This window comes from Macaca thibetana, chromosome 8 (assembly GCF_024542745.1).
Source record: "Macaca thibetana thibetana isolate TM-01 chromosome 8, ASM2454274v1, whole genome shotgun sequence".
NCBI lineage: Eukaryota > Metazoa > Chordata > Mammalia > Primates > Cercopithecidae > Macaca > Macaca thibetana.
The window spans coordinates 45,070,204-45,082,834 of record NC_065585.1 but is presented as its reverse complement, the minus strand read 5'-3'; the positions used below and the strand labels follow the sequence as shown (position 1 = coordinate 45,082,834).

Here is a 12,631-nt window from a genome sequence, read left to right as displayed (position 1 = left end):
AAAGTGCTAGACGATCAGGGTTATGGAAACAAGTCTCTCTGGTCCCAAAGACAGAACATTTCCTCTTCTTTAATACACATAAAGTTTCTTTATTACATATAAAGTTTATTCACATATGACAAAACTAGTGTGTACTGACCACTTCTCTACGCCAAGGACTCTGCTAAGTAATAATCCAATGAAGTTAGGGTAGCTTGGATTCAAACAAAGCGTTTTGATTCCAAAGCCTATACTCTTATTTACTCTGGTTCTACTAGTAAAGGCACAGAAGCATGAAGCAACATGGTGTATGTGGGTAACTCTACGCAGCCGGATTAGAACAAGAATAGCCGTAGTTGGAATAGTTTAAGGAACAGAGAAGAAAGACTTGAAGTAGATAACGTAGTATAACCACATCACGAAAGGCTTTGCATGCCATTTCAAGAAGTATGGGCTTTATCTTAACCCTCTAGGAAACAGGGAGACATATGAACATCCTAAGTAGGAAAGTAACATAGTTACTTCTAATTTGTGTTTTAGAAAGGTTCTGCAGCGGTTTGGAGGATATAATGGTTGCTTTCCAGCTCATGAGCTGGTGCGGTGGGCTGCTCACATTCCACAAGCAGAACCATCACCACACTCTGGGGAGACTGGCTGTTATCGCAGAGCTACTGCTATCACATCACAAACAGGTTTTGTGTAAAAATTACTAACTCTCTGGATGGGACACTGTCTCCGTCACACGCAGGGGCTAGGGGAGGATTTAAAGCAGGTAGTTAACAATTACTTTTGAGTTTTTTTGAGACTGAGTCTCGCTTTGTCCTCAGGCTGCAGTGCAGTGGCGCTGTCTCAGCTCAGTGGCACGATCTCGGCTCACTGCAACCTCTGCCTCGTGGGTTCAAGCGATTCTCTTGCCTCAACCTCCCGAGTAGCTGGGACTACAGGCACACACCACCATGCCCAGCTAATTTTTGTAGTTTTACTAGAGATGGGGTTTCACCATGTTGGCCCGGATGGTCTCAATCTCAGTCTTGACCTTGTGATCCACCCATCTTGGCCTCTCAAAGTGCTGGGATTATAGGCGTGAACCACTGTGCCTAGCCAACAATTACTTTTATATTTAACATAAAATGCACAACTGCAGCTGAGAAAGGCTAAATGAACCCTTCGTGGCTTTACAGCAAGTCCCCTAATGAGCTTACAACAGAACTCCTGAGTTATGACTACGCAACTGCTTTAAACCTAGAACTGACCACATAATTTCTCTTTTTTTTTTTTAGACAGTCTTGCTCTGTCGCCAGGCTAGAGGAGTGCAGTGGCACTGAGAGGTGACAACGTGCTAGCAGCCCTCACTCTCAGTGCCTCCTCGGCCTCGGTGTCCACTCTGGCAGCACTTGAGGAGCCCTTCAGCCCACCAGGGCACCATGGGAACCCCTCTCTGGGCTGGTTGAGGTTGGAGCTGCCTCCCTCTGCTTGTCGGGAGGTGTGGAGAGAGAGGCGTGGGCGGGAACCAGGGCTGTGCGAGGTGCTTGGGGGATCTGGCGGGTGCGGGCTCCGCGGTCCCTGCACACAGAGCGGCCAGCAGGCACCGCAGGCTCAGGGCAGTGAGGGGCTTAGCATCTGGGCCAGCAGCTGCGGAGGTTGCACCGGGTCCCCCAGCAGTGCCAGCCCCCCAGCACTGCACTCAAATTCTCCCCCGGCCCTAGTTGCCTCCCCACGGGGCCCTAGCTGCCTCCCCGCGGGGCAGGCTTAGACCTGCAGCCTGCCATGTCTGAGCTCCCCCCTGCAGTGGGCTCCCGTGCAGCCTGAGCCTCCCCCGGGGCGCCACCCCCTGCTCTGTGGCGCCCAGTCCCATCACAGCCCAAAGGCTGAGGAGTGCAGGCGCCGCTGGGGACTGGCGGGCAGCTCTGCCTGCAGCCCCCCTGCAGGATCCACTGGGTGAAGCCAGCTGGGCTCCTGAAAGGGATGGGGACTTGGAGAACTTTTATATCTAGCTGCAGGATTGTATGTGCACCAATCAGCACTCTGTGTCTAGCTCAGGGTTTGTAAATACACCAATCAGCACTCTATGTCTAGCTCAGGGTTTGTGAATATACTAACTGGTACTCTGTATCTAGCTAACCTAGTGGAGACTTGGAGAACTAGCACTCTGTGACTCTGTGTCTAGCTCAAGGATTGTTATGTGCACACATCAGCACTCTGTATCTAGCTCAAGATTTGTAAATACACCAATTAGCACTCTGTGTCTAGCTCAGGGTTTGTGAATACACCAATTGGTACTCTGCATCTAGCCAACCTAGTGGGGACTTGGAGAACTTTTTCATCTAGCACTCTGTGTCTAGCTCAAGGATTGTAAATACACCAATCAACACTCTGTGTCTAGCTCAGGGTTTCTGAATACACCAATTGGTACTCTGTATCTACCTAATCTAGTGGAGACTTGGAGGACTAGCACTCTGTGACTCTGTGTCTAGCTCAAGGATTGTAAATGCACCAATCAGCACTCTGTGTCTAGCTCAAGGTTTGTAAACACACCAATTGGTACTCTGCATCTAGCTCACTCTATCTAGCTAACTAGCACTCTGTGACTCTGTCTAGCTCAAGGATTATAAACACACCAATCAACACTCTGTCAAAATGGACCAATTAGCTCTCTGTAAAACAGACCAATCAGCTCTCTGTAAAATGGACCAATCAGCAGGATGTGGGTGGGGTCAGATAAGGGAATAAAAGCAGGCTGCCTGAGCCAGCCAGCGGCAACCTGCTCCGGTGGCCTTCCACACCGTGGAAGCTTTGTTCTTTCGCTCTTTGCAACAAATCTTGCTGCTGCTCACTCTTTGGGTCCACGCTGCCTTTATGAGCTGTGTGACACTCACCACAAAGGTCTGCAGCTTCACTCCTGAAGCCAGTGAGACCGTGAACCCACCAGGAAGAACGAACAACTCCAGACATGCTGCCTTTAAGAGCTGTAACACTCACCACGAAGGTCTGCAGCTTCACTCCTGACAGCAAGACCACAAACCCATCAGAAGGAAGAAGTTCCAGACACATCTGAACGTCTGAAAGAACAAACTCCGGACACACCATCTTTAAGAACTGTAACATTCACCGGGAGGGTCCGCAGCTTCATTCTTGAAGTCAGTGAGGCCAAGAACCCACCAATTCCAGACACAGCACGATCTCGGCTCACTGCAACCTCTGCCTCCTGAGTTCAAGTGATTCTCCTGCCTCAGCCTCCCAAGTAGCTGGGTGCCACGACACCCAACTAATTTTTCTATTTTTTAGTAGAGACAGGGGTTTCACCATGTTGGCCAGGATGGTCTTGATCTCTTGACCTCATCATCCACCCACCTTGGCCTCCCAAAGTGCTAGGATTACAGGCGTGAGCCGCCGCACCCGGCCATGTAATTTTAGTTAAGACTTATTGTGGATGCTGTGGACTGGCTCACTCAGGATCCACTCCAACCTCCTGAAATGCAAAACCTGGAAAAGTAAAAACCTTATTTCTCAGACTCCCTACAGCTACAATTTCATGTGTGATTGAGGTTGTGCTACTCATATGCACTTATAAAATTACTTGAATTCTGAATGGAGTTCATAGGGAAAAAGGCAGTGTATTCATTCTGAGGAAGAAAGTGTATGTAAGTACATGAAAGTGAGGAGAGGAACTGGTCAAAAAAAAGTACTTTATAGAAACAGCACAGTAAAAACAACAAATGGAAAACTGGAATTATGTTTATAATAAAATGACATGCAATGTTTCTATTTATTATTAAAAAAGAAATGTGAATTTATATGTAAAAATGTTTATACTTTTTAAACTTAAGAATTTCTTTCTGTGGAATTAACTATAATGGAACAGAGATCTTGCTGGGATAAAAAAGTATTTTTGCATTTGAAAAGCCATGCATTAGCTTAGATCTTGGAAGGTCCTTAAAAGTACTATGATTCTAAGATGATAAAAGTGGCAAACAACTGTTTCAAAGCTTCTCTCAGTAATTCATTTTACCAATAGCAAAATGTTTGAATTACCAAGTGCCAATTATTGTCCTAAACATAGAGGATACAAACATGAATAGAACATTATTTCTGCCCTTGAAGGAACAAGTACATGATCTTTCATTTTTGTCTATGATGAAGAGTCAACAAAATGCCGAAATAAATTAAAACTTGTGTAAATGCATATGGCAAGGGGAAATATGTTTCCAGTGACAAGGGTAGTAACTAGAATATTATGTCTGGTCTGGTTATCATACTCTTAAAAGAGATTTGGCTAAACTAGAAACTATCCAGAGAAAGATAAGCAGAATGATTAAAAATGGAAGAAATGTTGGGCAAATCACTTTGCCTTTCTGAGGCATATCAGTAAAAAGAAGTCGTAACTAGATAAACCCAAGGTGCTTTCCATGTTTGATACTCCATCGGTCCATGATGGACATTCCAGGGAAAAAGTCTATATCTTCTGCTCTTTAGTAAGATCACCTAGCTCCATTATTCCTTTGTTAGCTCATTCATTTATTCGATAAGTATTTAATTATTATCATAATATCCTATTTAATATATTGAGTGAACCAATATAGGGCATCCTCCACGAAGCCCCAAATGAAATGGAAAAGACATAGATCCTGCCTCAGAACACACATAATCCAGGAGAGGAAGACAGAAAAGTAAATATAAATGGCAATAAAGACCCATCCTATGAGGGGAAAGGATATGAAAGTCAGCACATAAGGTGAAATCATATTTAGTCAAGATAATCCCTTGAAATCTTGAAAACATCCATAAAGTTGTCTTCAACAATGTTCTCAAAAAGTTCATGAGTCAGTTGTTCCTCTGGATTGAAATGGGTCACTGATTCTTCAGTTAGGGACTGGATGAAGGGATGGACTTGTGTTTAAAGCTCACGTTGTACACAAAATATGTATGTTTAACACTAGAATCACCCTTAGCATGATGACATAACAACATACTGTAAGAGGCAGGAAGGATGACACTCACTGATGGAATGGCAGTTTCTCATCTTCCATCTCTCACACTCTCCAGGGCACATACACACAGATTGGTACAAAAGAGAAAACCATTGTCACTCTTTAAATCACTTTTTTTTTTTTTTTTCGAATTTTAACGTTTTATTATCGTTACAGAGATAGTGCCTCACTCTGTTGCCCAGGCTGGAGTGCAGTGGCATGATTAGAACTGACTGTAACCTTGAACTCATGGGCTCAAGCGCTCCTCCCGCCTTGGCTCCCAAAACCCTGGAATTAGCAGACGTGAGCCACCACACTGGCCAAATTTTAACATCTTTGTTATTGAAATACAAATGTTTTAATTTATTTGCCAGCATTTTTTTTTAACAATACATAAAATATTACCGTATCTTAAAGTTGATGTTGTCTTAGATTCAATGAAATATGATGACTGGGTGTGAATAAGAAGGAATTCAAAAGCAAAGTTTCAAACCTGGGTGACTGAAAGGGAGTTTCCTTGACCCCCATAGGAGAGTCTAACCCAATCTTCTATTTGAGCAATGATCGCCAGACAACACTGCCCGCGCACCTTCCACAGTTGCACTTATTAATAAGAGGAAGTAGTATTAATGACAACTTTAATAGGAACATGCGCTGAACCCTCAAGAAACTGTCACAACTGAAAGATGGGAGCAAGCTGACACTGCAAGCACATGATGCTCTGGAATGGGTGGCCTGCTGATTCTGGATCCAGCTGGTATTCAAACACATCAAAGCAGCAGTCATTTGAACAATCGGAACTTCTTCAAATACTGGCCCACTTCTTCCTTGGGGTAGGGCCGGAGAGCAATGCAAGTGGCGATATTCTCTGGTTGCTCAAGCCACAGCATGTGGTCAATGTTCTTCTGTTGCAGGGTCTAGGCCAGCTCCTTTAGGGTGGTCTCATCTGGGGCCTCCAGGACCACTTTGCGCATGCGCCCCAGCTCTTGGAGGTAAGCGGCGGTGTGCGGGTGGTGGCGGTGAGTGTGCAAGGCCGCGGTGGCCGCGTGACAAGCCTGAGCCACCAGTGCGCCCGCTGGCCAGGAGAACGGAGCTTGTGATAGATCTTTCGTAACACCAAGTATTGTACCAGGACCTGCGGCTCCGCCCCAGAGGCCGCCATCTTCCTCACCACCCGAAAGCCTCTTTTTTTTTTTTTGAGGCAGAGTCTCGCTCTGCCACCCAGGCTGGAGTGCAGAGGCTAGATCTCAGCTCACTGCAAGCTCCGCCTCCCGGGTTTACGCCATTCTCCTGCCTCAGTCTCCCGAGTAGCTGGGACTACAGGCGCCCGCCACCGCGCCTGGCTAGTTTTTTGTATTTTTTAGTAGAGACGGGGTTTCACCGTGTTAGCCAGGATGGTCTCGATCTCCTGACCTCATGATCCGCCCGTCTCAGCCTCCCAAAGTGCTGGGATTACAGGCTTGAGCCACCACGCCCGGCTAAATCACTCTTTATGTCACTCTTTAAACCTCACTCTTTCTGCAGAACATGAATAGTTCAATTCAAATAAGAATGGATGTATATTGCAACTCCAGTTTAACACAGAACAAGCACAATAGAAGAACGTACAAAGTAATGGGATGGCACAGAAGGACTCATTAACTATTAATATATTCTGGAAATTAAGGAAGATGTAGAGGGAAAGTGGGCTGCTAGAGTTGAATTTTGAAGAATGAAGAGGCAATGTCAGGTATACAAGGGAGAAGAGGGGAATTCAGCAAAAGTAACAGCCAATGCATCAAGATAAAGGAGCATGACACCTACCATGTACCCACAAAAATTAAAAATAAAAATAAGATACAAGAGCACAAAATAATAGGTTACATTTGGTGAACTGCAAGCAGTGAGACATATTCAACTTTAATATTTTAAAGGAGAATAGCAGAGATAAGACTGGAGAGAAAGGGTGAGTTCGTTGAGGACCTACTATCATATGCTGTAACTCTCAACTTACACTGTTGAACAAATGGTTCTCACAGGGTGGTTCCTAGATCAGCAATATCACCATCACCTGATATCCTGTTAGAAATGCAAATTCCCTCCTAAGCAAATTAACACAGGAACAGAAAACCAAACACCACATGTTTTCACTTATAAGTGGGAGCTAAACATCAAGTGTTCATGGACATAAATGGCAACAATAGACACTGGGGACGACTACATGGGAGAGGGAAGGATGGAGATAACAGCTGAAAAACTACTGGGTACTATGCTCAGTACCTAGGTGAAGGGATCATTCATATCTTAAGCCTCAGCATCACGCAATATACCCAGGTAACAAACTTGCACATGCACACCCCCAAATCTAAAATAAAAGTTGAAAAGAAAAAAGAAAGATAAGCAACTTATCGGTCCCCTCCTTGTAACAAAATCTCTGGGGAAGGAGCTCAGCATTCTCAGTTTTAACAAGCCCTCTGATCATTCTAACGCATGCACATGTTTAAGAATCACTGCTTTACAACAAGGAGGAGCCACTGAAGAGTTTTTAGCTGAGGAGAGGCAGAATTCAGATGAAGACAAACTGCAAAGCCACAATCTGTTGGTTACGTCGTGCTGACTGTCATGGGTATTCACATGTGAGGTGGTGCCAGCCATTTGTGTTTGATACCCAGGAGAAAGAGCCCTGGTCTTTCATTATACCCAAATTCCTGTTGTTGGCTTAAAAAGAAGCTCTCTTAAACATCAAGTCCTTTGTTTTAACTATTTCTAAGCTTACCAATAAAACTCCTATAGTTTAGTAAGTAATAATACAAGACACATAGGGTGTGGGAGACAGAATGATGTAGAAAGTCTTTTCTCCAAAAAGCTAAGTTGGCTGATTTAGAGAATGCTCAACTTTGAATCATAGACAGGAAAAACCTTCAGTTTGAGCCTCAAACCCAATCCTCCACAAACTGTTACAGACTGCTCTTGTCCTTACTTAATTTTCTTATTTCAAGGATATCATTTTCCAAATATTCCAAAATGAATTGACCTGAAGGTGGTGAAAGCTAACTTTGTAGTACTAGTCATCCATGTGTGAAAAATATTTTCACAGAAAAAGCAAGTGCATGAAAATATTTTTACCAGAGTAAATTGCTGGTTCCACATTTCTTTGGAAAGGGGAGAGAAAAAAAACCTGTGAAGAATTAGTGATTAAACTGCCAGCCTAGCACCAGTGAAACTTACCGGGTGCCAAATTATTTAGCTGAACAGTATTTAAATTAAAAACTAATGACTAGGTTAATTTAATACATGTTCATCTCTGCTCCAACTCTATCTTTACTAATTGAACTCCAAAGCTATATTTTAAACATGGATCCCTAGTCAGTGAATGGAAAACATCTGACTACTTGAATGCAACAAGTCAGTTACCAATAACAACTTCTTTTAATCTAAGCTTTATTGTCACTTTAGATGTTAAACCATAAACTGTTTACTAGACATGTTCACCAATGGGATGCAAGGAATAATGTGCCACATAAAATATATAGGAAATATCCTTAGTTAATAAATGAGTCAGGTAATTTGAGTGCTGTATTTTTGAGCTGCAAGTCTTATCAAAACACCCAGAGGTATAAACAGTGAAGTAAGCAGTTTCCTAGAGCCTTATCAACACCTGTAAAAATCAATTTCTGAGTATTTAGATTTTGGCAAGAGAAGACCCAAACCCTTCATCCCCCTTCATCCTATGCATTCTCCCAAAATATACTCTCTCTCTCTCCCCACTGGTCCCCCACAACAGTCCATCTAGCATGTAACTCCTTCATTAAGCTGCAAGAAATTATAATTGTTTACAGATTTTAAAAAGTGTGGAGAATCAGTCCAAAAAAAGAAGTTATGGTAAAATTCCAACAGCACATAGCTAAGCATGGTCTGGCAAACATATGACATACCTATCCTTGTGAGGAGGGTATAGAACAGGCCACCCCTTCAGCTTCTGCAAACTATAAATGTCACAAACATTTGAAACCACCCACAGAGGACCAACCTAAATCTATGTGGGCTCATCTACTCAATCCCACAACAGTCACTAAGCATAAAACACACAAAACAAAGCCAAAAGAAAAAAAAACGTTTTCACACTATAGCACAGAAGAAAACTTAATAAGCAAACACTTGTCCATAAAGAGTTGACAGCAAAAACCTCCCAGACACCAAATGAAAACAATATCTGAATGTGAACTTGGCACAAGAACAAACAGAATGAAGTTATGAAAGCTAGAATTTGGAAAGTGCCATAATCATTTATAATAGCAGCAACTGTCCTGGATTCCCCTCATCAAAAAATAACACAGAGGCAGGCTACCAGCCACCAGTTTCTGGATCTTACAATGTGTCCCAAGAGTATAATGGTGTAATGGAAAGAAATAGTGTAGGGGCCAGAATGCCCATTTCTACCACAATTCGGTATGGGACCATGGGCATGTCATTACAAATACGGAAAAAGTCTCAGAAGTCATCTCAGAGATGACCTAAGGGCCCTATAATCTGTATCTACACTCTAGGGCTTAGGCTATTGTCTTTGGTGGGGGCTGAGGGTGGGGGTGGGTGAGGAAAGGAGGCAGGAGAAAAGATTAGAAGGTTTACTTGTTTATATTAAGGATCTCACACGGAAAATGTTGAAATAAAAACAGAATCATAATCAAGAAGCTTTGGGAGATACAGAAAAGACCTGTCCTTGCCCCCAGGAAATTTACAGTGTAGCTTCTGAGATAAAATAAACAGAGAAGAAGGAAATTTTCTCTGGTCAAGAAAGTCCAATCTCCCACCATAGATATATATACATATACAGAGATACATGAGATACACACACACACACACACATACACGATATTCTCATAAAATGATTTTGTAACCTCTACTTGAATACCTCCAAGTTTACTCCTTCAAAAGTCAGCCCATTTAATTGTTAGAAAACGAATTCTAAAATTCCTTCTTATGGTAAGTGAAAATCAAATCAATTTATCTCATAAATGCTGGCCCTGGTTCTGCACTCTGGTTTCACAGAATACATTAACCCTTCTTCCTCAATCAAATCGTAAAATATTTTAAAAGGACTACTCCTTTTCACCCTTGTCACCCATTCCCAAGCCAGGTTAAACACCAAACTTCTTTCAACCCTTCATTTGACATGGTTTCCAGAGTGATCATTGGCTCAGTCTCCCTGAGTCTGGTTTGGCAGAGCAACTCTTAACATATGGCACCAAAAATGGAACACAACAGTCTAAGCGCAGTCTGACAATACAACCCTATTCAAAGAAACATTTATTGAGTTCTGTGATCCAGACTAATATTTTGTTTGAGCTTGACTACACTTCTATTAATGACCCCTAAAACCACATTAACTTTGTTTGTTTTGGTCCATTTCATACTATCGGGATAAAAACAAGACCAGATTCTCTCACTCAAATCATTAGTTTACTCCTCTGCTGCCAGTTCTATAGACATCATAGCATGATGGAACAATCAAAAGTTTTTGAGCCATCTGAACCTGTGTGGACCATTATTTACTAGATGAGTGACCTAATACTGGAACTTGCAACTTTTCATCCAAGTCTCTTATAAAAATCGTTTTAAAAAGGCAAAGCCAATGACAGATTTGTTTGGCACATAAGATTATCCTCTAGACTGACCATCCACCAATCCCATTAAAGAGTGATTGCCTATTATGCTATAGGAATGGAGGATGAGATAGTCTAATTAGTGAAGGAAAAGAAAAGTGAAGCACTAAACCTGTGCTAGGCACTTAATATACATTACCTCGCTTGATAATAATTTTGTAAGATAGTCATATTGTCTTCACAGAGAAAGAAATCGAGGAATTAAGTAAGCTTAATTCACAGAGAAAGAAATCGAGGAATGAAGTAAGCAAGGTTTCTAAGATCACACCGGTAAGAGTGGAAAAGTTGGAATCAAACACAGTTCTCTCACTCCTAATACCAACAATTACATGGTGAGATTTGAGCACGGGAAGAATAAGTGTGGTCAAGACAGATTGGTGGGCTAGGGGAGGCAGGAAAGAGTATGCAGGATGGCACAAGTAATGTGAAGCGAGATACAAAGCTAGAAAGTTAAGCTGAAGCCAAATTACAAAAGGTCTTGAATTGTACACTAGCAAATTTGGAATTCAATCTGTAGGTTATTAAAAATCAACTCCTGCTGATTATGGTTAGTGAACCAGTTCAAATATGTGAAAACTAATTTCACAGATAATTATAAAGTCTTTGGAGACAAAGCACTGTAAGTGGAGCATGTGTTGAGGTTGTTATTTTAGATAGGGTTGTTAGGGAAGGTTTTGTAAACAGAAGGGATTTAAGTTAGGGAGAAAGTGATACAGGTATCTAAGAGAAGAGCATGCCAGGTAGAAAGATCCTGAGTATATGTGGCATATTCATGTTTGAGAAGCATAAAAAAAGTCAGTCAGGTTGGAAAGTAAGTAGGGAAAGTAAGGAGAAAATAAAGATCAAGAGATAGCAAGAGCCAGATCATATAGGATTCTGGATTTTATTCTTAGTGTAATGAGAAGTCCCTAGACAGGATTTTGAACAGAGCAGGAAGTAACATGATTCAATTTATTATTTTTTATAATACCTTATTGAAATAATAATATATTAATTTATGGTTCCCTAAAATACCAGTCTATAACTATCCAAAAAAAGAAAGATTAGTTTGGTATACTTACTCTCAGTAAACTCATACTGGCTTCTAATTCTTAGCTAAGTGCTCATAAACCAAACATTACTAATCTGTTCTAGAATTTTGCCAGACACTTGGTTTGAGAATACATCATTCCTTCTCCTCTCTGTCCCCAGATTCTTTTTGAAAACCCGTGACAACATTTTCTCTTCTCTTGTCTTGTAATGTGAAGAACAGGTAATTAATAGGTAGACTGTGTGATCCTGAATGTAGATGCAAAAGGAACTCAAAAAAAAAAAAAAAAGGAAGGGGAAGTAAAAACAGGATTTAGAGAGATGGAAAACAGGAAAAAGGCAGCCCAGGTGAGTGCTTGGGACACACGAAGGTGTCAAACTTCTGGTCTTGCTCAGGAGGGATAAAAACATTACTACATGGAATTCAATCAAAATCACACTGTCATGTCACCTAAAGTCTAAAAGGAAACACAAAAATGGCAATGTGTATTCTGACTGGGTGTCAGGATTATCACATTTTTGGTAAACTGTCTGTACTATTGTTATGTCATTTCTATAATTTAAAATAGATTTTTTGAAAAAGAAAATTAAGAGAATTTCTTTTCCAAAACAAGTCAATGTAATCACAAATCCCAAGACCCTGAAATGCAAATGTTATGAAATTGATATTAGATCTATATAGAGACTTTTCTATTTAAAATTTCACAAAAATGTACTTGTTTTGGAGAGAGAATGGAGATTGCAGAGCCCACAGGAAAGACTACACAATCTGGAAAAGCAAAGTTCTGGCAATTTTGTGATGCTGCTGGGTTTTATATAATATACAACTGGATAACAAAAGTTAAAGAGTCAGACCAAACAAGAACTCTTTGAGTATCCTGTGGTGTCGCTCAGGCTTGTTCTTGGAAAGGGAGCAGGGGCTTTGGTGTGTCAATCTAACTTCTATAATGGGTCCAGAGACTTAGCTATGCCCAATAGAGAGAGTACAAAATTATTTTAGAAAAAAAAAAAATA

At 41.6% G+C, this 12,631-nt stretch overlaps 1 protein-coding gene and 1 pseudogene across 6 annotated transcripts in view; both read right to left on the bottom strand.

Moving 5' to 3' along the window:
* Window positions 1–12,631, bottom strand: part of RGS22 (regulator of G protein signaling 22) — a 166,696-nt gene that overhangs the window by 139,913 nt on the left and 14,152 nt on the right. The window lies entirely within an intron of this gene.
* Window positions 5,571–7,549, bottom strand: LOC126961543 (putative peptidyl-tRNA hydrolase PTRHD1; annotated as a pseudogene).